General features: G+C 40.4%; 1 pseudogene; it reads right to left on the reverse strand.

Moving 5' to 3' along the window:
- Positions 1 to 6779: 6779 nt before the first annotated feature.
- On the reverse strand, positions 6780 to 9364 carry LOC116597096 (annotated as a pseudogene).
- Positions 9365 to 27829: the final 18465 nt, after the last annotated feature.

The following is a 27829-nucleotide window of genomic DNA, read 5'->3' on the forward strand; positions in this document are numbered from 1 at the left end:
GGAGCTATCTTGCCCATCCCCTACTTTGTATTATACCCCACACTTCTTTTCCTAGTACTATCCATTTTAGTCCCTTTTTATTTGTAAGACAAAACATTAAAAGCAAGTCTTTACTCCAGATAGAACAATAACATCAAATTGGGAATTCATACTATCACTCTAAAATCTATTTGGGATCTCTTAAAAGGCATTAACTAATTCAAAAAGGTGTTTGTTGAGTGCCTACTGTGTGCCAGATATTGTTCCAGAAGCTGAGAATATCATGGTGCAAGAGATAGACAAGACTTGCAGTCAGATGGAATTTACACTCTGCTGGGAAGACAGACAAATGAATGTTTGTACAATAGACAAATAAATTCATATTCACATTTACATATAATTTCAGATAGTGGTTGGTGTTGTGAAGAACACAAGTGGGACAATTCGTTATGAATTGGGTAACAGTTGGGGAACTGGTTTAGATAGAAGGAACAGAGGAAGCCTTTCTGAGGAGGACGCAATATTTGTCTGAGCCTTAAGTCTTCAGAGGGAGGAAGCCATACAAAGATCTTGGGAAAGAGAATTTTTAAAAGAGGAAGAAGAAACACAGGAGTTTTGTATTTGTTAAATTATGCTAACAGTTGTAACTAACAGCCCCTGAATATCAAAGCACCAATACAGTACAAGTTTATTTCTCACCTAGGCTAAAGCACAGGCCAACGAAGGCCTCAAGTGAAGGGTGAGGAGGCACACTGTTCCACAAAAGTCACTCAGACACTCAGGCTTCTTCCAAAATGTGTATTCACCATCATTAAGGCCTCAGCCTCCTCTGTTTTCAAGCAGTAGATGGAGAAAGAGAGAAAGAGAACATAAGCTTGCTTGTGGACAGTTTTCTGGACCAGTATATGAAAGGATTATTTCTGCTCACATTCTACTGGCAACAACCCAGACATCCACCTGTGAGGAGGCAAGGAAATATGTGTGTTACCAAGAATAAAAGGGAAACAGTTTATTTGACAACCAGCCACAAGTCCCAAGATTGAAATAATGTTGGTATACATACAGGTCATGAAAAGAGGATGGATTTCATTCTAACTGAAAATAGGGTGATGATTATATATGATTTCTATTTAATAAAGATTACTCTGGCTGCTGCATACAGAATAAACTGGAAAAGTATAAATAATGGGAGCAAAAGAAATGCTTAAGAAATGTTTGCACTGGTTCCAGTTAAAGGGCTGATTTTAAGGCTTTATTGGTGGAGATGGTGAGAAGTGGTCAGATGCAGAATATGTTTTGAAGGTATCACTAACACACTTGCTTATTGCCTGAATGGGAGGGAAGATTGAAGGAATTGAGGATAACTCCCCATTTTTGAGTCTGAGCCTGAAGGAAGATGGTGAATTTCCTCAGATGGGGAAGTCCACGAAAGAGGTAGCTTCATAACAGAGGTAGAGGAATCAAGAGTTCCATCTTGGCGATTGTAAATGTGAAGGATGAGGGGGGCATCAAAGAGGTGATGCCCCAGTGGACAGCTGAATACATGACCTGGGTGATTAGGAGAGAAGTCAGGCCATTTGGGAGCCACTGGAGTAAAGATCTTATTTAGAGCCATGGAAATAGTGGGGGTGAGGGTTATGTATCATGAGGGTAAACAGAGTATGTGGGATCAAGTAGCTCAAAGGCTGAGGAATTTAGGGAAGGAAATATGAGGTCACTCTTACTGCAAACATTATTTTCAATGAAAAATAAGAGATTTATCATCTGAGAGAGAAGCTTGTAGAAATGACACAGAGGTATATGTAGAAAAGATAGTAAAATCAAACTTAGAAAGATAAAGGGGCTGTGCCAGGAAAGTATAGTAAGACTGGCAGAGCAGAAGGCCCATTTGAGATGTGTGTTCATGAAGTGAGACCAGTCTACCTGGTTTGGAGATTTTCTTCAGCAATGCTCAGCTGCTTGGGTACAGGTATCGAGCAGAAAGATTTGGATTTCACTATCAGGGTTCAATAGCATCCGCAGACAAAGACAGATGTTGTGTAATAAAGAATTTGGCTTCATCAAAAGAGAGGTCTGGCCTCCATTCTGAAGGTATGGGAGGTATGGGAGGTAACATTTAAACCCTTGGAATATCCTCAGTGATAGGAGGATCTTTTGTTATTCATGGTGGGCCCCTAGGACCACACCTAATAGTTTATGGAAACAAGAAGGTTCAAGGTAGGATGGGCCACACCTGCTATACGGAGGAGGAGGGAGACTTTGTGTCTCATAGTATCAACTGCCCTTGAGGCAGAGTTTAACCACATGGGCAATCAGTCATTCCTCCATGAAGCTCCAATAAAACCCCTCAACATCAGGTGGCTCAGTCCGTTAAGTGTCTTTGTCTCAGGTCATGATCTCAAGGTCCTAGAATCAAGCCCTGCATCCAGCTGCCACATCCAACCCTGAGTCCAGCCCTGCCTCGGGCTCCATGCTCAGTGGGAAGTCTGCTTCTCCCTCTTTCTCTGGCCTTTGCCCCACCTGTGCATGTGTGTATAAATCATAAATCATAAATATATAAATCATAAATATATAAATCATAAATAAAATCTTATAAATACATACACACATATACCATACCCTAAACATAAAAGCACGGATGAGCTTCTGGAGTTGGTAATCCTGTGTATGTATTGTCACACATGAATTCTAGGAGAGTAACTTGTCTTAAGAATACTGGAGGCCTTGTGTTTGGAACCCTTCAGACTCTGCCATATGAGTCTCTTCCCCTGGCTGGTTTTAATATACCCTTTCTTTGTAATAAACATAATTGTGAGAACAGCTTTCCATGAGAGTTCTATGAGTCTTTCTAGTATATCATCAGACCTGAGGATGGTTTTGGAAATGCCTGTTATGTGTTGATTTGCACTCTTCCAAAATTCCTATGTTGAAGTTCTGTCAGGATCTCAGAATATGATCTTATTTGAGAAATGGGTCATTGCAGATATGGTTAGTTAAAATAAGATAAGGTAAGGTCAGTTGGAGAAGGGTGGACTGCTAATCCACTGTGACTGGTGCCCTCATAAAAAGAAATTTGGACAAAGACACACACACAAGGGAGAAAGTCATGTGAAGATGAAAGCAGAGATTGGACTGAAGCTTCTGCCAACCAAATAATATCAAAGATTGACAGCAAAACACTAGAAGCTAGGGTAGAGACTGGAGCAGATCCTCACTCACAATCCTGAGAAGGAATCAACCCTCCTGACCCTTGGGTCTTGGACATCTGGCCTCCATAACTGTGAGACAATAAATTTTTATCATTTAAGCCACCAGTCTGTGTCACTTTGTTACATCAGCCCCTAGGAACTAATATGCCCCCAAATTTGTAGTTGGTGTCAGGGGTCTTAGGCGGACTTGGCGGTGTGGAAGACTCTGCCCTTTACCTCACAATTCGGCTAACTTCGGGGAGGTGTCTAGGCTGGAGACAAAGGACTATGTTGACCTGTGGGGGATGGGTGGTGGGAAAGGAGTAGGGACAACAGATTGAAGGTCTCAGTGTAAAAAACTGTACTTGGACCAGTAAAAGAGTAAGGTAAAAAGTAGGCTTGGTAATCAGAGAGTAGTCTTACAATCCCTATGTCACAATAAAGATTTTGAAGATGGTGTAATTATTGGTTGTCACAAAATCTAAAATAAGACCGGGGGGGTGGCTGAAGTGGAGCAGAGGACGACATCCCTAGAAGTAAGGAGGTAAAGGAACCAAGAAATTAAGACATTGACTGTGATTGTCTATATAGATTCCAACAAAGATGAAAATAGTTAAAAAAAAAAAAAAAGAAAAGAAAGAAAAAGAAAAAAAGAAAGAAAGGCAGAGGTGGGGGAGGCCAGTCAATGTAGTCTTGCATAAACAAGGGGGAACAGCTCAGCTGTGCACAGAGGGAATCTAAAAAGAAAGGTACTGGGTAGTAATGTCTAATGACACAGACTTTAGTGGAACTTGAGCATCAAAGGAACAGCAGAAATGACTTGAAGGTGTCAGTGGGGAGAGATCAAGAAAGATATGTACTTCCAAGTTTTAGTACAGGGGAGTCTGACTTGCACTCAATTATATATTCATTCAACAGAGCACATACTCTGTAGGTTAGGGATAAGCAAAGTGATATTTTCAAGAAGTCCTTGTCTTCACCATACAGGTTATGTGGTGACTCTAGATATCCAAGACATGAAATAAGGAAATAAAGCACACTTTGCCTAGCGAGGAAGTCAAAGAGCTTGGACTTGGAACTCTGTTCTCTGTGGCTCCAGATGCAACGCCTTTATGAACAGATGTCTGCTGCTCTTCCCTGGGAAAGAGTATATTCCTGTCTTGACACCAGGCTTTTGCCAATAAGACGCAAGCAGAAGTAACAAGCACCGCTTCCCAGCAGAAGTTTCAGGATCCAATGTGTGATCACTACATTTCCTTTTCCCTCTGCCATAAGACCAGCAATGTTCCAGAGAGATGTGGTTCCATCTAACTGGGTCCAGTTAGACAACCAACTGCAAATGACATGTAACCTATTGAAAGACACAAAGACCCTGGAGTCATTTGTCATTGCTGCATAGCCTCACCTAGCCCACATGATACAGGGTGAAATCTAGGATTCCCGGAAGTTTCAGGTTTGGACAGCTAGGTAGATGAAAGTGCCACTGACCAAGCAAAAACAGGCAGGAAGAGGAAGCAGTTTGCCCTGAAATGCGGTTTCTCCATCCAGCCTGGGCATTTTTTTAAAATTTCCAACTTTCCTCCATAATTTAGTCATTCTATAAATGGGATTCGCAGTGATAATCCCCCACACCGGAAGCAACCCCAACACTGGGCCCCTCAACATTCCAACCCAGCTGCATGCTCCCTGCAGGTGTACGAGGGGTGGGGGTCGGGGGCATCTGTGCATGCCCCGAGGTACCAGGAAATTGTCTCCTTGCTCTTCAGAGTAACTTTCACAGTGTCCACACAACAAAAGAGGGCTTTCTTGTAGCTACACAACACAAAAAGAATATCCCAATGGCTGGGAACAAGTCATTTTAAGACACACATGGTTTAGACTACAAGTTCTTGACAACTTTGCCTATTTCTATTATACGTTACTAGTTTAGTCCTGCTCAGCAGCCATAAAAATAATGTGAAAAGAACAATGCCTCATTTCACCCAGAGTTATATCCTCCTTTTTTGTTTTTTCCCAGCAACCATTTGCTCGCATGCTTCAGGCAAGAGTTTACAGAGATAACAGCCCTGAAAGTGGAACACTTATGCATTTGTAACATCGCCCCCCATCCTTCCCTGAGCCCAACCAAGAGTGGCTCCTTCATTAAACTTATCTCCAGAAGACAAGAAGCAGACACCTGGTAGTCACTAGTCTATTTGTTCGGTCTTTGCTCCTGTCAGCCTTCCTTTATTTCGTTTCTCTATCAAATGTCCGCTAGAGGTGTTGAACATCCAAGCCCAATGTGCAATTGCGAACACTAAGTTATTCCTTCCTCTTACAAATGGAGCTGCCAAGCAGACACTGCAGCGGGAGGCCGAGGGGAGGGACCCGGCTCTCACAAAGCCCACCACAGCTTCCTCTGGAGCAAGCCCACAAAACAACACAATTTAGACTCCCAGCATCACTGTTTCACAGCGATGGTCCCCTAAGTGGCCCCCAGTCTCCAGTCTCTCCCCATTCAATCAGTCATCCACAGTGCAGCAAGAGAAGAGATCTTTCTGTTATGCAAATCAGATCATGCCTCTGTCCTGCTTAAAATCTTTCAGCAGATCCCCATGAGGGAGAAAATGAAGTACCCACTCTCTCGCACTTAGACAAAGCCCCTCGCTATCTCTCTTACAGCTACTTTTCTAGATTTTTTCCTCCTACATCCTGCTCTCTTCTGGTGTGTTTTAGGTCTTTGCTACATGGAAAACTTTTCATGTCTTTCAAATCTAAACCTCAGCATTACCTCCTCTGGAAACCATCCCTGCATGCCATGCCCCACCCCATCTCATAGTCCACGCTGCCTCAGTGAGGTGAAGGGCTTCCTTGTTCCGTAAAACCCTCTCTGTGACTCTAGCATTGCATCATGGTTACACTCACACCCTTTGTCTATATGCTGTTGTCTCCATCCCATTTTTATGTTTACAAGCAAAGGTACCCTGGTGTCGACACTCTGGTGTCGGTAAAGTAGCCAACATATAAGCAAGCTTTATTTATGTTTACAAGATTTGTTGTGCTAAATGGTGGATATCAAAGGTAAGAAATGTAAGAAAAGCTCAGTCCTTGCCAGAGAGAAGCAGACACAATTGTAGGGCAAATAAGCACATTCACAAATAATTGTATTACAGATTACAGCTGACCCTTGAACAACATGGATTTGAACTGCATAGATTCACCTATGTGCAGATTTCTTTTATTAGTATAATACTGTAAATGTATTTTCCCTATGATTTTAATATTTTTTCTTCAGCTTACTTTATTGTAAGAATACACCATATAATACATAGAACATGCAAATGTATTAATCGATGATTTAAGTTATCAGTAAGGCCACCAGTCAACAGTAGGCTATTAATAACTGTTTTTCTTTTTTTAAAGACACCTTTATTGACCGTCATGATAGACTATTACATTTAGCAATCAACAGCCTGGGTACAAAAAAAAAAATCTACATTAAAACCCTTTGTTGGAATGCTTTATACTTTCCACAGAACAGAAACTAAAATAACCTGTTATACAATTAGTCAAAAATATAGCCCTCAAGTTTTTTGCCCATGTACCTGAGTATGGCCTAAAACATGTCTTCTTTGTGGCAGTTTGGCCCTGGCACCACAATGCTTGGTTGAATTCACAAATCTGTTGTAATCTGTAGCTTTCCTGTCACTTGTCTAGCTCTCCTTTCCTGCTAAGCTTTGTTTCCTGGTAGTAATAAAAACCTTCTGTCACTGCCATAGTGACTGCGGGGCTGGAACCACCACAGCCACCTTGGTTTCATGGTTTGGCCAAGTATTGGGCTCCACCACCACAGGGGCCAGAATTTCTCCCTCCAAAATCTCCTCCTTTCATGGGTCCAAAATTTGAGGATTGACTGTTGTAATTGCCAAAATCATTATAGATTCCACCACCTCCAAATTTGCTTCCATCATTACCAAATCCATTACAGCCATCCCTACTGCCACCATATCTACCAACACTTTGACCGCCACCAAAGCCACCTCAACACTGAAGTTCCCTCCACAACCAAAGTTGTCATTCCACCAAAACCACCTCCATGACCACCACTGAAGTTTCTAGAACCACTTCAACCTCTTTAGCTGCATGAAGCACTAACCATCTCTTGCTTAGATGGGGCTTTCCTTACTTCACAGTCATGGCCATTCATAGTGTGGTATTTTTGAATGACAATCTTGTCTATGGAGTCATGGTCATCAAATGTTACAAAAGCAAAACCCCTCTTTTTGCCACTGCCTCAGTCAGTCATGATCTCAGTCACTTCAATTTTTCCCATACTGTTCAAAATAATCTCTTAAATGATGTTCTTCAGTGTCTTCGATAAGAGCATGAAAAATTGTTTTCACAGTTCAGTAGGCACCGGGTCTTTGAGAAGCTTCTCTTGAGCCAGCCTTCTTTGGTTCCACAACTCTTCCACCCACATTGTGTGGCCTTGCGTTCATGGCTGCATCCACCTCTTCCACAGGGGCATATGTGACAAACCCAAAGCCTCTGGAGCGCTTGGTGTTTGGATATTTCATTACCACACAGTCCATAAGTGTTCCCCATTGCTCAAAATGGCTCCTCAGACTCTCATCAGTTGCCTCAAGGCTCAAACCTCTGATGAAGAGCTTCCTCAGCTGTTCAGGTTCTTTAGGAGACGCTGACTTAGATATTACAGTGATGGGAGGGGAGACTTACTCGGCGGCATCCATGGGCAGAAAGGCAGTAACTAAGTTTTTGATGAGTCAAGTTATACATGGATTTTTGACTGTGTGGAAGTGGGAGTTGGTACCCCAACCTCTGTGTTGTTCAAGGGTCAACTGTATGTAATAAAGCTATAGTATAAGAGGTCCATACATTTTTCTTAGAGGAAAAAGACTAATAAGCAAAAGAACAGAGTAGGAAAAATTATGACCGCATTGTTATCTTTATTTGAAGATTAAGTATGGTTTAAGGAGATGTACAGAGATGAAAGTTCAGAAAGGACATATGGGTGACAGCAAATTTTATGTTTCATTTTGACTAGGCCACAGGATGCACAGATAATTGGTCAAATATTATTCTGGGTGTTTCTGTGAGAATGTTTTTGGGTAAAGTTAACATTTAAATGGATAGACTGAGTAGAACGGATGGCTCCCTAATGTGGGGTGGGCCTCACTGAATCAGTTGAAGGTCTGATAGAACAAAAAGGCCCACCTTACTCCAAGTGAGAGAATTCTTTCTTGTCTGACAGCATTTGAACTGGGACATTCTCCTACCTCTGGACTCAAACTGAAATTAAAACAGTGGCTCTTCCTGGGTCTTAATGCCAGGCTTCAGACTGGAACTATACCCACTTGTTCTCCTGGGTCACCAGCTTGCTGACTCACTCTGCAGATTTTGGGACCTGCTTACCTCCATAACTGCATGAGCCAATTCCTTACAATAAATCTCTTGATGTATATATACATACATCCTTATTGGCTTTGTTTCTCCAGAGAGCCCTGGCCACCACATCCTATTACAGTGATAATAATAGAGTGTTGCTTAATCAGAGCTTGGGCATTTAGCCAGATGGCATGTGTGTAAATGACAGCACTAACCTGGTTAGCTTTGTGACCTTGACAGGTTACTTAACCATTCCATTCATAGCTTCCTTTTTTGTAAGGTGGGGATAACAGCAGTGCCTACTTCATGGGGCTGGTAATAGCATACGATTGAATGAGTGAACACCCCAAAAGAGCATAGGGCAATGGTTGATAAGCAATAAGCAAGCAAGTATTGGTGGTTAGCATTTTCAGTCATAGGCATTTATCGTTAATTCAATAAAGTATCAGTCTCTATGTCATTTGCTTCACACCCACTGGCTCATTAAATCCTCACGACTCTACTACATCTTTACATATAGTGTAGAAAACCAAGGCAGCATAGTCCAGGGGTTCAGAGTGTGGCTTCCAGAATCTGACATACCACCCATGGGACCCTGAGCCCGTGATTTAAAGATCAGTTTCCTTGTAATAGAATTTTGTTTTTATGGGGTTGTTTAGAAGGGTTGTTTCACAAAAGATATTTAAAAAATAATATTACATATTAACCATTCCACAAATGTGTTAGAAGATATTATTGTTAGTATTCAGGTACTCATAATTGCTGTTAAGAAGGTAAGTCCCCAGTGACATTGGAGCTGGGGTCTGACCCATGGTCTGGCTGATGTAAGCCTAAATTTCTAACCTTGTTTCCACCCTCCCTCCTCAGACCAGCTCTGCCAACCCCAGAGCAGAAGCTGAGGACAGCGCTGCCCACCCTGAGGCCTGTTGAGAGTTGGGATGTAATGGAACAAAATCAGAAATCCAATGCCAAATGAACACGTGGGACGCTGCTTCTCCCATTCACAGTGCTCTAATTAAGATACAACGTGTTTTCCCCCTTGATCCACTCTCATTTTCAGTATCACTTCACAGAAGTCCTATCAGTGTTTCTTCACATGCTCCATTTATTTTATTTTGTGAAAATAAAAGTAACCCTGCCAGAGACAGCCATCATTGTTAATTTACATTCAGTCCACCTAAATGTTTTTCTCCAGAAATGAGAAATATAAAACAACCCCTGAGCACCCACTGCTGGGCATGGACAACAGTTCAGATACTGTCTTCTTAGAATTGCAGTCTTTGATCTTGGTGACACTTGCTCTGGGAGTTTCCCTGAGGCAGCAAGGGGTAAGTTGTGCCTCTATAAAACCCCAAGGAGTGGGGTGGGGTGACACTGCAATCATGGGGACACCTGGCTCCCTAAATTTGTGCTCAACATACTTTCAAAGTTCTTTCCACAGATCTGTTCTTAAGGTCTGCTCTCCCCACCCATGTGTGTCCTTGACCTTACCTCTTTGGAACATTAGCTTTAAACTATTTTTATATTAGTGGTGATGGACCTTGGCTAGGATACAAACTTGTCACCTTTGCTGGTCCTAGGACAGCACAGACCTTGGTGAGGGAGTGGATGTGCAGCCTGAGCAGCCAAAGGGAAACTCTTTGAGTCGCCAGATAGGCCTGGAACCTGGAACCCAGCAGGAGCCCCTGCAGCCATTTTGTAACATTTTTCTGTTAGCCCTCACCTTCTCCCTATCTGTCCTAGACTTGTACTCATTCTTTCTGGGCCCTCCTGTCCATTTTCCTTTCCCTAAGGGTGCTCATGAAACCACTACCTACAAAGCTGCTTCCTCAACCTACAGTGGGGCCAGCCCAGTCACTATGCCAAGAAGACTAGACGTGGTCTTTAAACATAATTTGATTGGTTTTGGTTCTTTTTGTTTTTTGTTTGTTGTTTTTTGTCTTTGCTTTCTTGCAAGCACACTCTCTGAAAGACTTTAGGGACTTAGGTGCCCTTATAAAATTTTAAGTTTAATTCTAAAATGTTTATCATGCATTTAATAGAAAGGCATGTGATTTCAGACTATACATTATAAATATGTTTTAAATATATTTTCATTAAAACCTTGGAGCTTCCAATTTAGCTCATTTAATTCATAAAAATGTCTACCATATAGGGGGCACCTGGGTGGCTCAGTGGGTTAAGCCTCTGCCTTCGGCTCGGGTCATGGTCTCAGGGTCCTGGGATCGAGCCCCGCATCGGGCTCTCTGCTCAGCGGGGAGCCTGCTTCCCCCTCTCTCTCTACCTGCCTCTCTGCCTACTTGTGCTCTCTCTTAAAAAAAAAAAAAAATGTCTACCATATAACCTAATGGATAAGGTGATCTTTACTGTCAAACCAGCCAGCTAAACCAAGTTTAAATTCCAACAAAAAGTGTGGCTTCCTGGCTGCCTGCATGGCTCAGTTGGTCAAATGTCCAACTCTTGATTTTGGTTCAGATCATGATCTCGGGGTCCCGAGACGGAGCCCCAACTCAGGTTCCATGCTGTGTGTGGAGCCTGCTTAGGACTCTCTCTCTGTCCCTTGTTGCTCCCTCACATGCACTCTCAAAACAAAATAAAAACTATGGCTTCATTTTTAAAAATCCAACCCAATGTGTTAATAAACGTCCCTGTGAGGCTTGTTATCCATTTCTAAATTCTAAGTTTAAGATACAGGAGATAAAAAGATTGATCAAGCAATGGACAGATGGATAGATAGCTGTAAGGGAGGAAGGAAGCAAGGAGAACAGGAAGGTGGGTGTCTGGCCATGATGCTGAAACCAACTCCCTTCACTTCTCTTTGGCTAAAAAGTCTCTTTCCCAAAATTTCCCCTCAGGAACTATACATTTCCAAGTTGTCCCACTTTTTTAGCACACCAGAGATTTTTTTCACCCTGGAGAAGGGAATGGCAGTAAAACTGCAAATGGGTTAAAGATAAGGTTTCTTGACAGAAGTGGACAAGGGCAAGTGTGGGAGGGAAGGCTGAGTTCTCAGGCAGACAGTTTTTAAGGAAGAGGCCGTATGAAGGCTGAGGACCTAAAAACTGATGCCGCAGCAGCCCACACACCCAGGTTCAAAGACTTACACTGTTCTATCAGTTTGGGTCCCTGAATTACTAGAGTGGGGCATGCAGCTGATCTGTCCTGGGGATGCAGCAGAAATGAGTCAGGGATGTTTTTGTTGCAATAAACCACTGAGACTTTGGAGAGGTTTCTTAACACAGAATAGCTTCACCTATCCAAACACGTACATAATAAGCCACTATTGAAATCGGGTCTCTACCTGTATCTTTGTCTAAATTTCAATGGATTTGAAATTTAGCAGTTAGAAGAACGACTCTTGCCCAATCCTTTCTCAAACTCTCTATCCTAATATTACCCTTTAGGACCCAGATTTTCCTTACTATCTCTATTTGCTCTCTCAACTCACAGTGTTCATTTTTTTTCCCTCTCTGAACTAGGCATTTACCAAAAGACGCAGCTCCTATGCCTCTAGGATTCATTCAGGCAGCATAAATGGGTAATTGGGAGAACTGGAGGGAACTTGTCTCCCCTGAAGGCATCTCAATTTAATTAAAACAAAAGAAAAAGGCTCACTTTGCCAGGCAAATAAATATAGCTCTGGTCTGCTGAGTTGTGACCTTTGTAGAATTCATAAGAAATTCTTTTTTTTTTTTTTTTCCTGGAGTTTTACACTATTATTTTGAGCTTTCACTTTGTCTTTATAAGTAGTAATGAATAAAAAGTGTTTAAAAATTTTTTAAGTGGTTACTGCTTCTCTCTCAGCAAGAATAGAAGTTTCCTGCAGGCAAGGATTACTTTTGCCTCAGCTCTGAGTTCTATACAGATTCTGAGACAGTGCATTCATAAATGGTTTTGATATAATCTGCTTTGAGGAAGAGAATGTACGTTATAAATTACAGCATAATTAGCCCAGATAGTATATTTTGTTAGTAGGCCTGAGCCACCAGGCCTTTCTCTTCCTTAAAACACCTGCCTGCATCATGGGGTGCCTGGGTGGCTCAGTGGGTTAAAGCTTCTGCCTTCGGTTCAGGTCATGATCGCAGAGTCCTGGGATTGAGCCCCACATTGGACTCTCTGCTCCGCAGGGAGCCTGCTTCCTCCTCTCTCTCTGCCTGCCTCTCTGCCTACTTGTGATCTCTGTCAAATAAATAAATAAAAATCTTAAAAAAAAAAATCCCTGCATCATGGTAAAATGCCAATAATGGCACTATCCTTCCTAAGTGTTATTGTCATCATCTCTGGATGAGTTAGTGTAGGGGGTGGGCTGGGTAAGCTGAAAATGCTGTCCTCTGGTTGATGTGAACCCTAGGACAATTTCTCTAGGAAGTTTCTGGACTCCAGTTGACATGGCATGGGCTTGCATCTGGAAACAAAGGATTCTTCTTTAAAAATAAGATTTCACTATCAGTCCTTATGAATTGACTCCAGTTGCTACTCTACCCCAGTTAGGGCAAACCTGCTCCCATTCCCTGCAGAGGTTTTGGGAGTTAACCTAGGTGTTGTTACCTTTACTTATTTCAACTTCATTTACTTATGATTAATTAAATGCATGCATTTAATGTCTTAATCTCTGCTGGTATACAATGCTTCCATCACTGCAGAACATTCCCCTCCCCCCCAACATCAAGCCTATTAATTGCCTCCAAAAACACAACAAGGGAAGTTTTCCTGTCAGGGATACACCTGTCTTCGATGAGATTTTTCCAATATTGTCCACAATTGTATCATTTCAAAAAGCTTTTTAATCTAGCAGAGAACAACAAAGTTCAGCAGGAAAATTGTTTTGATCGTGGGAGAAAATTGTTGTTGGTATTATTGGAAACCAGAAGTGGGCTCCATTCAGAGAATATCTGATTGCCGTCCTTACTATCTCATTCATTCTCATCTGGGAGCTAAAAAACCCTCTGCCCCAACTCCAGGTGCTAAGACACACACAAGTTACAGCAACTAGAATCATCACCACCGTCATCTCCATCACCCTTCCTCTACTGGTATAGAACACTGAACCAGAGCATGGAGTCCAGAGACCCAAGGGGAAGAGATTGGCTGACTCCTAATATGGAGTCAAGTCCCAGTCTCACTGCTGAGGTGATGGTCTGTTGCTCAGTCCTTACACTTAAATGTGGCCCTATTGCATTCCTTATTCAGTCTGCATTCTTGATCTTTTTCCTCAGAATCACTATCTGGGTCCAAGAATCTTCTTCCCTATCTCTGGCTTCCGTTGCTATTTGTAATATCTGCTCCCTCCTTTCCTGTTATCTTTCAAGACTTACTTTAGAATCTACCGATTTTGTAGCATGAGTCAATCCTTTACTCCCAAAATAAAGATATCCTTATTTCCTCCCAGGCCTCCCTCATTTGTACACGCTATTCCTCCTGCCTAGAGCATGAATCAGAGCCCAGATCTACCATCTCAGAGATGTGTGCACTGTTGGGCGTAGAAGATGGGTAGATGCGCCGGGGCTCTTGAACTCTTCCCTGAACACTTCTTCCACCTGTAAGTGTGGGCAGGTGCCCATTTTTTGTTAGTCCAGTACAGCTTCAAGTCCTCCCTCAACCTCATCACTGGTGTTCCTTTAATGACCTCCTTCCTGCCAGACTGTAAACAAGTTGAGAGCACAGGGCCCTTTGTTAAGGAAAGGAAAAAAGGAAGGAAGGAAGGAAAGAGTGTTTTAAGAAGAGTAAGTTTTTCCCGCTTTTCTTTTTAAGGATTTATTTATTTATTTGAGAGACAGCAAGGGGAGGGGCAGAGGGAGAGAGAATCCTCAAACAGACTCCCTGCTGAGCACAAAGCTAGACACAGGGTTCAATCCCAGGACCCTGAGATCATGACCTGAACTGAAACCAAGAGCTGGCCAGCTGGCTACTTTACCAACTAAACCATCCAGGCGCTCCATTCTTTCTTAACCTACCATATCATTATCATAATAGCTCATTTCTCTTGAAATGTAACAGAACAGTTTGAAAATGCACCTAAAATGCTAAACAAATGAAAACATGAAACACTTGAAGAAAAAGATAATTGGTAAGTGATTACAATTAATTGCCTACTTTTAATTAAAGGTCACTTTAGTCAGAAACTCACTAATGCAGAATGTAACCTCTCCCTTACATCTCTTGAGGTGGAACAAAATACAGAGTCCCTTGGGCCAGCAATCTAACAAGCTGTGAATTCATAAATGATACTACCTTTGGGGGATTCCAATTACTGGTGGGAAATCATTTGTTCTTTAAAAGTCAGTGTCAGTAATACACCAAAATGCTCATAAATCTTAAGAGTCTTACCAACCAGCAGTTTAACCACAGTGGATTTTAAGATGAAGGGACCAGGGAAAAAGAAGAAAATCTATTTAATTGTTAGCTCTAGGAACATTTCACCTTGTTTGAAGGTAATCTAGACTTTGGATCCTATTTGGAAACCATTATCTGTGGTCCTTCTGGGGTAAAAGTGCCCCCAGAAAGCCATGGACTTGAGTTGTGGGCAACCTAATTAATGGAAATGGCCTCTAACTTTAACCCAAGACCATGAATAATGCCTACCTCTTATTTCACAGTTTACAGAAATGAGATTAATGAGCCACTTCCTTAGGAGGCCAGAGAGAATCAGAAGCAAAAATATATCCTCTTTACTGTGGCTGCCTTCAATTTGTGTTATGAACTGAGATTTAGATAGGTAGAACAGAGCTCCAGGGACTGGAGCAGCTCCTTCCATAACTGGTAAACACAAAGACTATCCAAAGATGCACAGATAATTCTAGTTTTGTAATAGGATTAATTTTGTTAAAGAACCTATCTGCTATCTGCCCAATGCATGCTGTAATAGAGACAGGCAGTCCAAAGGCAGATAGAAGTCAGTTTCTGCCACCAATGAGTCTAGTGTGTTAGACAAAAAATTAATACTCATTAATAAGTAATAGTTTAAATTTAGAATGAGGTTTTAGTAAGAGAAGGGACAAAATTTATTGAGAGGAAGTAATCCTCTGTCAGAAATATTCAGGGAAACCTTGGGGCCTCTGGGTGGCTTAGTGGGTTAAAACCTCTGCCTTCGGCTCAGGTCATGATCCCAGGGTCTTGGGATCAAGGCCTGCATCAGGCTCTCAGGTCACTGGGGAGACTGCTTCCCTTCCTCTCTCTCTGCCTACTTGTGATCTCTGTCAAATAAATAAAAAAAGTCTTTGGGAAAAAAAACAAGAAATATTCGGAGAAATCTTTACAGAAAAGAATGGAGTTTGAAGAATGAAAAGGGATTTTGTAAACGAAAAGATAAAGAGGCATTCTTGGCAGAGTAACATCACATGCAAAGAAACCAGTTTGAAGTACTACAATGTGTTCATGGGGTGCCTAGGTGCCTCAGTGTCTTAACCATTTGACTCTTGATTTCAGCTCGGGTCAGGATCTCAGGGTCCTAGGATGGAGCCCTGCATTGGGCTCTCTGCTTAGTGGGGAGTCTGCTTCTCTCTGTCCTTCTGGCCCTCCTCCAGTTCATACTCTCTCAAATAAGATCTTAAAAGAAAAAAAGAGAAATACAATGTGTTCAGTGACCAACAAGAAGACTGAAAGTCCAGAACAAGGCTGAATTGAAACTTTAGGTGGCTTCATCTTTGAAGCACCCACTTTTAAACATACAGACTATTGTAAATGCTCCATTAGATTATTCTTGGGCTTCGTGGGAATGGGCAGAAGGGTTTTCCATGAAATTAAGATTCTTGGGTGGTTTTTAAAAAGTATTTGAGAACTTGTTGCTGTGCCCACACTGCTAGTCCCTTGGCTGAGTGACCATCTGTGGAGAGAGGGCTCCAGGATCAGGCTAAACAGGGAGTGTGCTGGAGAAGGAATGAGAACTTTTGATTCTCATTGCAATAGGGATAACTCGGCAGGTGAAACTTAAGAAATAAACCACAGGGGTGTGTCTGAGTCACCCTTCTGAACAGGAATAGCTCCACATCTTCCTGGATTAGATGGGTTCACTCTGAAGGTGGGCTATGTGCACGGCACAAAAAGCTCTCTTTTGACCATTTTCTTTGGCTGTTGCATCACTGCTATAAAAAGATGTGCATCATACATCACTTGGAGCACATAATCACAGAGCACTGAAATGTAAGCAGAACAAACAGTTTACCATTATCTTCTTGGTGGCAGATGAATGTGAGATTTGTATGCAATATCAGAGCCGACAAGATGACCCTGTGATGGGGACTAAATCCCACACATATATGTATATACAAATACATATATAAACACCCCCACCCCCACAGGTAACTGTGGAACACTTGCACATATACCCATGTTTTCCACTAGATAGAATCATTATCACCTTTACCAGGTACTAAAAAGATTTTATGTCTGAAATTGGCAAAAGCAAATCCACATTCAACACCACCTCCTCTTTTCAAATAAACTTCAGTTTAATAAATAAAGGATAGTGAAAATTGCTTCCACCAATCCAGGATTTAATAGTAGTGACTCTGAATCACTTGATTCAGTTGTTTTAGAGTTTGCTTGCTATCTGTAATTCAGCCAGTCTTCTGGGTAGTGAATCATTCCTCAGTAAAATTAAATAATGTATGCTATATTTCTAATTAATTGCCTCTAACTCTTGTTAGCCACCAAACTCAATTTCTAACTCACAAGATTTTTCTAGAATTGGCTGGATTGTTATTGGATCCCTGAATTGTACTTTCAAGGGAATTGGGTAGACAAGAAGGTACAATTGGTTTATTTTTCATGTAGTGGAAATTGGTAATGGAAAATCTCACCAAATAACAAGGTGTATTTCAAAGAAGAAGAAAAAAGAATGATCTTAGCCTTGCAAAACAGCTTTCTCTAGTTATGTGGTTGTTTTCAGAAAACCTATTTGGCTGGAAAAGTCAAGACGAACTTCCTGTATATCCCATTTGTATATTCTTCAGATTTTCCCTCCTTCCACTTTACCCCATCTCAGAAGGCTAGGGGAATAAAATCAGCTATCTGTTTATTACCCCAAGTATCCATTTTGATTCTTGAAAACTACCTTGAAGATAAAAGAGAAATCGGAAAAATGCTGAATTTTAGAATGCCTGTTTGATTTCAGTTATACCAATCTGAATATTTTGTCCTTCCTTCTGTCCCAGGAAGTACAATCAGATTTTATCTACATGCTAACTAGAGAGCAGAGTTCAGAGGAACCCTACCAGGAGACTTCTGTTCCTACCAAGAAGATGGACTGGATACTAAGACCGAAAGAAATAAAAGGCTCATTCCAGAAGAACTGGATGTTGGATAAATCACAACAAAGTTCAAAACATTGCTGAGCTCAAATCCCTGTTTACCACAGCATTATTTACAATAGCAACCCAAGTGTCTGTCAAAAGATGGTTGGATGAAGATGTGATTTTTCTATATGTAATGGAATATTACTCAGCCAGTAAAAGGATGAGATTGTGGCATTTGCAACCACTTGGGTGGAACTAAAGAGTATTATGCGTAGTGAAAGAAGTCAGATAGGAAAGATAAATACCATAGGATTTCACTTATACGTGGGATCTAAGAAGAACAAAATGTACACACAAACAAAGCATTAATAGACCCATAAATACAGAGAGCAAACATGGTTACCAGAAGGGAGAATGGGTAAATGGGAGAATGGTTACCAGAATGGAATGGGTAAAATAGATAAGTAATGGGAAGTACAGGTTTCCAGTTATGGGATGATTAAGTCAAAGGGATGAAATGTACAGCCCAGGGAATATAGTCAATCCTATTGTAGTAGTGTTGTATGATGACAGATGGGAGCTACACTTGTGGTGAGGATTGTATAATAAATAAACACATCAAATCACTATGCTGAACACCTAAAATAAATATAACACTGTATGTCAACTATGCTGCAATAAAAGTAAACAACATTGCTGAGCTCACAAAAATGGAGCTAAGGGAAATCCTCAAGGGCAAAAGACAAGCAAATGCAACAATGAAGTGAAGGTAAATAAAATCAGGGTAGTACATTATCAAATGCCTTTGCCAAGAATTATGTTATTTGGAATTAATGGCTGGCCATGCAGGAAATTGGAAACCAACATAGCCTAAGTTTGAGCAAAACCTAATCTAAGGACCTGAGATGCTTTCCTCACCACACACACACACACACACACACACACACACACAGACACACACAGCCGAAGACTTGAAAATAAAAAGCCAGGAAAAAAAAGAATAAAAATATTCTGCCTACAGGCAGCAAGGGGAGATGACAAAGAAATCTCCCTGTCTCCATCACAGCTCTGTTAGAACTAATAATGACAACCACACCATCTCCTCTGTGTATAGGTAACCATGGACCTGGCCCCATCTGGGTCTGGATATTGAGTGTGTAATACACTCATGGACAGAAAATGAGCAAATTTAGTACTACCTCTTGCCTTTAACTGAAATAAAACAAATTCTCTTTGGAGGAAAACAGAACAACCCTGACCCTGCTAGAAAACCCGTATATTAAATTCAGATAACTATGGGCTCACAATAAAAAAAATGATCAAAGATTGTAAGGAAACAAGCTACCATGAGTAAGAATCAATAAAATAAATGAAGAAACAAAATACAGGATCCCTAAAGCACTGTAACTTAGAAATATCACATAAAAAATATAGAAAAACTAAATTAAATGGTCTAAAGAAAAAAATGTTACATTAAAAATGAGAAAGAATACAAGAGCTTACTAATAATGGCCAGAAAGATTTAAGGAACAAACCAAATAAAATTCTTTTTTAAAAATATAAGTACTGAAATTTAAAAAAGTGTGGGTTGAACAGCTGGCTATACAGATTATTAGGAAATTACAAACCTGGAAGAATTACACTGAACATACCTCAGACAGACAAGGAGATGGCCAAGTAGGAAGGAGATGTTAGGAAACAGAGAGGATGGAATGACTAACTCTAACATGGGGGTCTAACCAGGGTCCCTGAAGGAGGGAAGAGGAGGAGAACCCTGAGAAAAGAAAAGGGCAGACCAAACTCTTTCTAGGAACATAGATTCAATAGACCTCAACAAAATATTGGCCAATCTAGAAAAAGTTAATATAATTTATCAAGACCCAGCTGGTGTATATCATAAATTTGACTTAACCTAAGAGGATGTTGTTTCTATTAACCCAAAATCTATGACACTAGTACAGCAGAAATGATGTATGATTAGCAATAGATGAAGAAAAATAGAATAAAATTCAGCACTCTTGATAAAAATTCATTGAAACTTAGAAATAAAGGCAATTTCTCTAACTTAATAAAGTATAGCTACCAAAAACCTACAACAAACATTCTTCAGGGTGAAAATTTAGAACCATTCCCTTCAAAGTAAGAACCAAGTCAAGGTTGCTCGTTCTATTCCACCCTGTATTGTAGTTCCTAGGCAGTTTTGGAAGATAAGGAAAAATTATAATGTAAAGGATGAAAAAGGGCTTCTTTATTTGTAAGTGGTATGATTTTTATATAGAACAGTCCAAGAAAATCTTAATATTGTGATTACTAAGAATGTCGAAGTTATAGCACATAAGAACACTATGTAAAAGTTTTATACACAACATAGAAAAAATTTTTTTCTATACAAAAGTACCAAATAAGAAAAAGAGGATTTTTTAAAAAGTTAAATTGCCACAGCAACCAAAATATAAAGTAACTTGTGATAAACTTAATGGCATTTGATAGAATTATAAAACTTCATTGAACTGCATTAAAAAACTGACATAAACGGGAAAAATACAATCATAGGAAGCCTACGCATCATAAACGTATCTGTTCTCCTAGCTGATTTAATAAAATTTTATTATTATCCCAACAGATTTAATGTGTGTATGCATCTGTAAGTCAGACTCATAAATTTTATCCTGAAGATCAAGGCCAAAATAACCTTCATACATATATTAATTAGGATATTGTTAGTTCCTAGAGCAAACACATTCAATTATTTCCCAGGAGGTTTTTTCCTCACATAAAAATCCAACCTGAGGGGTTCTTCTCAGCCAAAGGCCCTCATATTTAATTGGCCAATGAGGAAAGAGTACAGATAGAAATTGCTCCTAACCTACCTTATTCCAGCAGTGACCCAGAACACTCCAGCTGGAAACCTTTAGTTCCAAGACAGACTAGAGGCTAAAGTCTAGCCACAAGCCCAAGGAAAAGTAGAATTAGGTTTGGGGAACCACTAACCACTCTGCCTTGACACTCCTAAAACATAAGAAGGTAAGGTAATTTATTCTATTGGATTTCAAGACAATATAAAGCTACAAACACATATTCTATAATATGTATTATACTATACATATTTTATATACAGAAACTATGTTTATATATTATATAATTATATATATTATATATATGTATACATATAAAACAGTACAGAGATAAAGGAGTTGACAAAACAAGCTTTAAAACTCAGAAAAAAGAACCACAAATATATGAAAACTTGGTATATCATGTACAGGTCATTTCGGGGCACCTGGATGGCTCAGTTGTTAAACATCTGCCTTCAGCTCAGGTCATGATCCCAGGATTCTGGAATCGAACCCCACATTGCGCTCCCTGTTCAGTGGGGAGCCTGCTTCTCTCTCTCTCACACTCCTTCTGCTTGTGTTCCCTTTTTCCCCATCTCTCTGTCAAATAAATAAATAAAATCTTAAAAAATTTTTTTAAAAAGTTCATTTCAAATAAATAGGAAAAGGATAATGAATAATCCTAGATATCTGCTTATAATATGGAAGGACAAAATTGGAACCTACCTTATACTATATACAAAAACAAATTCAATGTAAACTAATTGTGTGTGAAAAGCAAAACTATAAATGTTTTATAAAATGATATGGGTGAATATCTTTTTGTCACAGAAGAGGAAACAATGTCAACACACACAAAAAACAACCATAAACCAAAGGGGAAGACAGTGATAAATGTGGCTATATTAAAATTAGAATTCCCATTTGCTAAGATACAATAGAGAGGAAAATACAAGCTACAAACTAGAATAAGTCTGTTAACATATATGCCCAAAATATACGAGTCCTTATACATCAATAAGACAAGTGTACTGATATAAAAATGGGTAGAGAATATAAATTGATTAACCATTTCATACCCATGAAATTGCCAGAAATGTTCAAATCAAAGAATACCAAAAGTTTCTAAGAATGTGAAATAGTAAGAACTTTTATAGACTGCTGGTGAGGATATAAATGATATAATCACTTTGAATAACACTTTATTTTTCACACTGTTGTTTGGATAACAGTTACTGTAAAATTGAAGAGGCACATATCCCATAACACAGCAAATTTCACTTCTAGTTATATACTCCAGAGAATCTCTAATACCTGTACCCCAAGGCACAAATACTAAATCTTCAAATCAGCATTGTTTATAATTGCAAAAACCTGAAAATAAACTAAATGTTCACTGACAAGGGAATGGATGAATTGGAATACTTTATAGCAACGAAAATAAATGAAATGTCTTCACATGCATGACCATGAATGAATCTCAGAAACACAAAGTTGGGGGAAAGAAGCAAGTTGATAAATAATATATACAGCATTTCTTTATACAAAATTCAGGAACAAAACTAAGTAATATATTGCGGAGGACACATTAGCTACATAAAACTGTAATGAACAGGACACCAGGGTAGTGCAGTTGGGTTAAGCACTTGACTCTTGGCTTCAGCTAAGGTCAGGATCTCGTGGTCCTGAGATCAAGCCCCACATCTGGCTCGATGCTCAGCAGGGAATCTGCTTAAGATTCTCTCTCCCTCTCTCTCTGCCCCTCCCCCCTTTCTCATTCTTGCTCTAAAATAAATCTTAAAAAAAAAAAAAAAAGCCTGTAATGACAGCAAGAAGATGATCTTGAAATACAATAGTGGTTATCCTGGGGCGATGGGAAATGGGGTGTGATCAGGAAAGGAATATAGGAGACTTCAATTCAATTAATAACATTTAACTTTGTACACAGAGTGGTTTGCATAGAACTTCATGTCACTTAGTTTCAAATCCTATTTCCATATTTATTTATAAGTGTGAAATATTGGTAATAATTTCAGTTTTTTAAAGAATTAAAATATATATACACAAATATACAGCAATATAATTCCAGACTCAATTGTTTACTTATTACTTCTCTCAATATCCTCTTCTGTAAAATAGTCCTTTCCTTACATCCAAAACTTGTGCTTTGGAAATAGAACACATAACAAAAGCTAAGTGATTATTTTAAAATGCAACAATAAATTTTTGTGTGTTTATCTTCATGGCTCTGCCATTTGGTGGCTGTAGGACCCTGGGAAAGTTATTTAATAGCTCTTAGTTTCTTCATCTGTATTATAGAAATCGTAGTACCTATCCCAGTGTGTTGTTGAAAGGATTAAATAAAATGATGAATTTAAAGAATCAGTTGTTTAGTAGAATGTAGTAGAAAAAAATCACTCAGACTGACTGAAGCAAAAGGGAATTTGTTTTAAAGATTAACAATTTCATTTAACCCCAAAAGCTGTGCATTCATTTGGGCCTCCTGTGAGACCAAAACCAATGACTGAAGATCTTAAAGAAACAGTTGGTACATCAAAAAGTTCCTTTCTCTCCCTGGAGCTGAGCTGCACAGGTTCCTACCTCTGGCTCTCTCTGATCCTGGACCTCACTTTTCTTTATGCCTCTCTGCTCCTTTGGGATAAAAGACCCTCCCCCCACGCCCCCACCAAGAGCATCCAAGTTAAAGAATGAACGCCAACTATCCATTCATAATCAAAATTCCAAATTCCCAGAGTACACTCCAATCCGGTGTGGTGCATCCCTGGCCCAGCCAGCTGTGGCAGAGGCACAGGGACACAAAGTATAAACATGGTCTTTCTATTATCCTTGTAGCATTTGACACTGTTCAGGTACTTGATAAATGAATTTTGTGGTTATTACTAACCAAAATGCCAGGATAAATAAATATCATCTTGTTCATCCTATAATCTTGCCTTACATATGTGAGATTTCTCTCCCAGGAAATTACAGAAAAACCCAGGGAAATTAATTGTTTATCATGTTTTGTAATGCATTATTCAATTCCAAGAAGTTACTCTTTAAAATGGAAATGGAAGACTGGGATTATTTAAATGAACTTCACACCCAAGTTCATTCAAAGCCTCTTAAACCCCAAGATCTCAGCAAATGCAGTTGTTGATGGGAGGTGACTTTTCTCACCAAGATCCCTGCAAGGAACAACACAGTGAGGGGCCATTGATATGGCAGGTCTTCACAACCTTTGTTGAAATGTTTTTTTAGATAAACTACTTATTTATAGGAGGATGTGGTAAAGAAAAATCTTTATAGATGCCATTGGGCTGGTTAAACAGAAATGGATAAATTCAGCAGGTATGAAATGCAATGTGAGTCCATCGTTTTGGGTCTCCCTTGGAACAATCAAACCTGTGATCATGTATCACCTGTCCAAGTGATGAAGTTCTAGAACCTAGGTGAGGTTCGGTGGGCTGAGGTCCAGAGCTGATGACCAAGAAAGAATTCTTGAGACATCTTTGGTGCAAAATGGTGGTTTATTAAAGCACGGGAACAGGACCCATGGGCAGGAAGAGCTGCTGCCCCGGGTTGTGAGGGTAGGCATGTTATATACCTTGCGGTTGGGGGAATGTGAGGGGAAGGGATGGGAGATTTCAACAGAGTTTTCACATATTAAGGAGGGCCTACAAGGTGCCGGGGGGAGGCCTTGCCCTTATGGCTTGATCAATGTCGTCTTTAGGTCAGGCATTAACATCAAGATAGTTGGGAGATTCTTGGTGGGGTGTTATGATCCTGCTATCATTTACATTCCCTTCTACCTCAGCCTCCTCCAGTTTATGGTGGGGAGGGAGACATTAGGGCTTCAGGAACTGAGAGTTATTTGCCTCTGGAAATTTGTGCTATTGATAAGGTAACCTCCCTGTTTAGGTCTCTAGGACATCTGTAGAGCAAGGGAGATTCCTGTTCTGCAGGATTGCGATCCCTGCAAGTTAACTATTTATTGTTTTATGGCGGTCAGGGGTGCCTGAGGAATGCTACACATATGGAGGGGAGCGGGTGAAGAGAGGGTGCAAGGCGCCAGCTTTTGCTCTGTCCTCAGCCAGCCTCCTGCTCCCTCATCATTCCCCCCTGAACAATTTTGACCCTTAAATCTTTAAGGGGGTTGAAGGTGGAAGGTCTCATCTTCTGTAACTTCTTCCTGCTGAATAGGGGCGTAGAGCTGTCCCTACCTACTCGGGTCAATATTGATCAGGGTAGGAACATATAAGGGAGTTACGAAAGGTGGAGGCAGCTGAATCCAGCGCTGACAGTGAAGAGGCGTCCTCGCACGTGACAAGGATCATCTGTCGTGGTGAAGTCATTGCAGCGATGGAGTCTCGGCACCAAGTAGAGAAACATTGAACAAAGCAACATATTAAGGTTAATAAGGCGATAAGAATGAGAAGCCTGAAAAGGAGATTTGGCCATAGCCCTCCTCCAAACCAGGAACTTAACCAATCACTAAGAGAGAAAGAAGGATCTTGTAGAGCCTTAATCTGGGCATTCATATCCTTTATTAATCCTGTGACATTTTGTGATAGTCTGGGATGTACACACAACATTCTGTCTTGATAATTGCGCATGTGCCACCCTGGGCTGCTGTCAGGACATCTAAGGCCATCCTATTTTGTAGGACTGTCTTGCGTATTTGTGAGACTTCGGTATTAAGGAGGGAGATGCCATTTAGTGAATCACTGAGTGCTTTTGTAGTATATTTATTAAGGGCTTCTACATGCCACATGACATCTTCTAGTCCCGCAGATGGAACAAAAATGGATGCTAAGTGATCATACCATTTAAAAACAGATCGCATCCATCTTTGTTTTAAATTGGGGAGATTAGCTGGAGTTGTGATAGCTTTAGCAAATCCTAAAGTACAGCGATCTATCCACCCTGGAGGAAGCCAGGGCCACAGGTTGGCTCCACATAATCAGTGGGTTCTGTTTGTAGCTGGCCATCTAATGCCAGGTCGCCTTGCCCAGTCAGTAGCAAACCAGTCAGTAGCCTGGAGTACTATTATTTGGGAACACATTTCTAGTGAGCCATCCTAGATATCATGTGTTATTTGCCCAAGTATCATATGTATGGTTTCTTTGTTCCCAGCATAAAAATGCCTTTTGACTGAGCCGTCCAATCATGGGTGTAAGCCACAAATATGTATCCCAGATTTGATAGACACCATCCTTAGTAAGCTAAGAAGGGTTTTGTAACTTAGACCCATATTTGATTGGGGAGTTATGGTTTGACAGCAATCCCCTTTCCTTCCAAATAGCTCCAGGCATGTAGTACCAGGAAGGCATATTTGGAGTCAGTGTTAATGTTTACTTTTAGGCTTTGGCAATTGAAAAGTGCTAGTGAGCACTACAGTATACCTAGCTTTTCTTCTTCTTTCTAAGAAAACTACTGTCATCAGTAAACTGTCATTCATATTTTTAACAGGGGCATCTTAAATCTGGACAAATAGAGTAAGCAAGATCAATAACCTCTGAACATTTTTGCTCTATAGAGAAAGAAATACAGTGGTCAGGTTCAGGCATACAGGTAACTAGGTTTAAAGTTTGACAAGTTTTAAGTATTATTTCTGGCATATCTGTAAGTATAGCCCAATATTTAATTAGTTGGCCTCCATCATCCATTGGTGGCCTTTGGCTTCTAAGACAAATCTGGACCTGATGTGAAGTTATTACAGTCAAGGACTGTCCCATAGTGAGTTTTGAGGCTCTTTTATGAGGGCTGTTCTATGCTTAGCTAAAGCATCTGTTTGCAATTGCACCTCAACAGAGGTGGCCTCTAGGATAAATATGACTAAGGGATGAAACCAATAAGAAGACCTTTGAGTGGTCCAACCTTAACAATATCCTGATTACAGAGGATCACTGGCAAGTGAGAAAACTTGTCAAGAGATAAAGGGGAGTTCCCCATGCATCATCCAATCCAATCATAAAGAAAGTGGGGTCATCCATTATCTCCACAAGTCCATAGTTAATCCTATGGAGTGTGATAGGCTGGCTTTTAGGCAATTTCATTATCCCAGCCACACACGAGGTGTTAGTCAAGTTATACAATTGTAGGGGAATCAATCCTATTTTTCCAGTTGTTTAATCATGTGTGAGGGGGTTCTACTAATATCCCCACAAAATAAAAAAGCAAGAAGATCATCTAAATGAGCTATTGTGTAACTTCTCTGAAGTTTACCTCAAATTGTTTAGGTAAACAAACATTTAAGGGCAATCAAATCTAGAATTTAACATCCATAAAGGCATGTTACTAAAACATAATTTTTCTCTCTAAAATAACCCTCATTTACAGAGATAGCCAAATCAGGACTAATTCACTTGAGAAACAAGTCTAGTTTTAACAAACTTGGCCTATTAATTACATAAGCTCAGCAAGAAGAGTTGAGTGTGATCAATAGATCTTTTAGCATCTGCTTTGCTGGAACTTTTTGTAAGGAATCTCTAGTTTGAACTTTTAGTAGCCTCTCCGGGCCAGAAGCCAAGCCCTGTACTTGCCATCAGGCATGCCTGCAATACCTTTGGGTGAATTCCTCTTCCTGAGACTGCACCTACCAAGCAGTGACATTCTTTACTCACCTGGTGAGGCTGCTGGGAACTCTGTAAGCAAGGTATCAGGCCTAGATCTCTAGGACATCTGTAGAGCAAGGGAGATTCCTGTTCTGCAGGATTGCGATCCCTGCAAGTTAACTATTTATCATTTTATGGCGGTCAGGGGTGCCTGAGGAATGCTACACATAGGGAGGGGAGCGGGTGAGAGGGGGTGCAAGGCACCAGCTTTTGCTTTGTCCTCAGCCAGCCTCCTGCTCCCTCATAACAAGGACCAGCACCCACTCATCCCAGATAACAGTGTGAGCAATCACCATTTTCTAGGCATGCAGGGGGTGGGGGTGGGCGGCCTCAGGGAGTGTGTTTCTTTAAGATCAATTTCAGAGAGCTGCATCTCCACAGCCCAACACAGGATGGATCACAGGTAAACCTGTTGAATGTGTTGTGGAAAGAGTATAGTTTTTGGATTCAAACAAATTTTTTAAGGAAGGTTCAAATCTTGACTTTATCACTTTTAAGCTGTGCAATGTTAACTTATTTGACCTTTGGTTTTTTCATTTTTCAAATGGAGAATGAAGAATCCCTCCTTGTATGAACAGTTTTAGGGATTAAAG

This window comes from Mustela erminea, chromosome 8, assembly GCF_009829155.1.
Source record: "Mustela erminea isolate mMusErm1 chromosome 8, mMusErm1.Pri, whole genome shotgun sequence".
NCBI classification, from domain to species: Eukaryota; Metazoa; Chordata; class Mammalia; order Carnivora; family Mustelidae; genus Mustela; species Mustela erminea.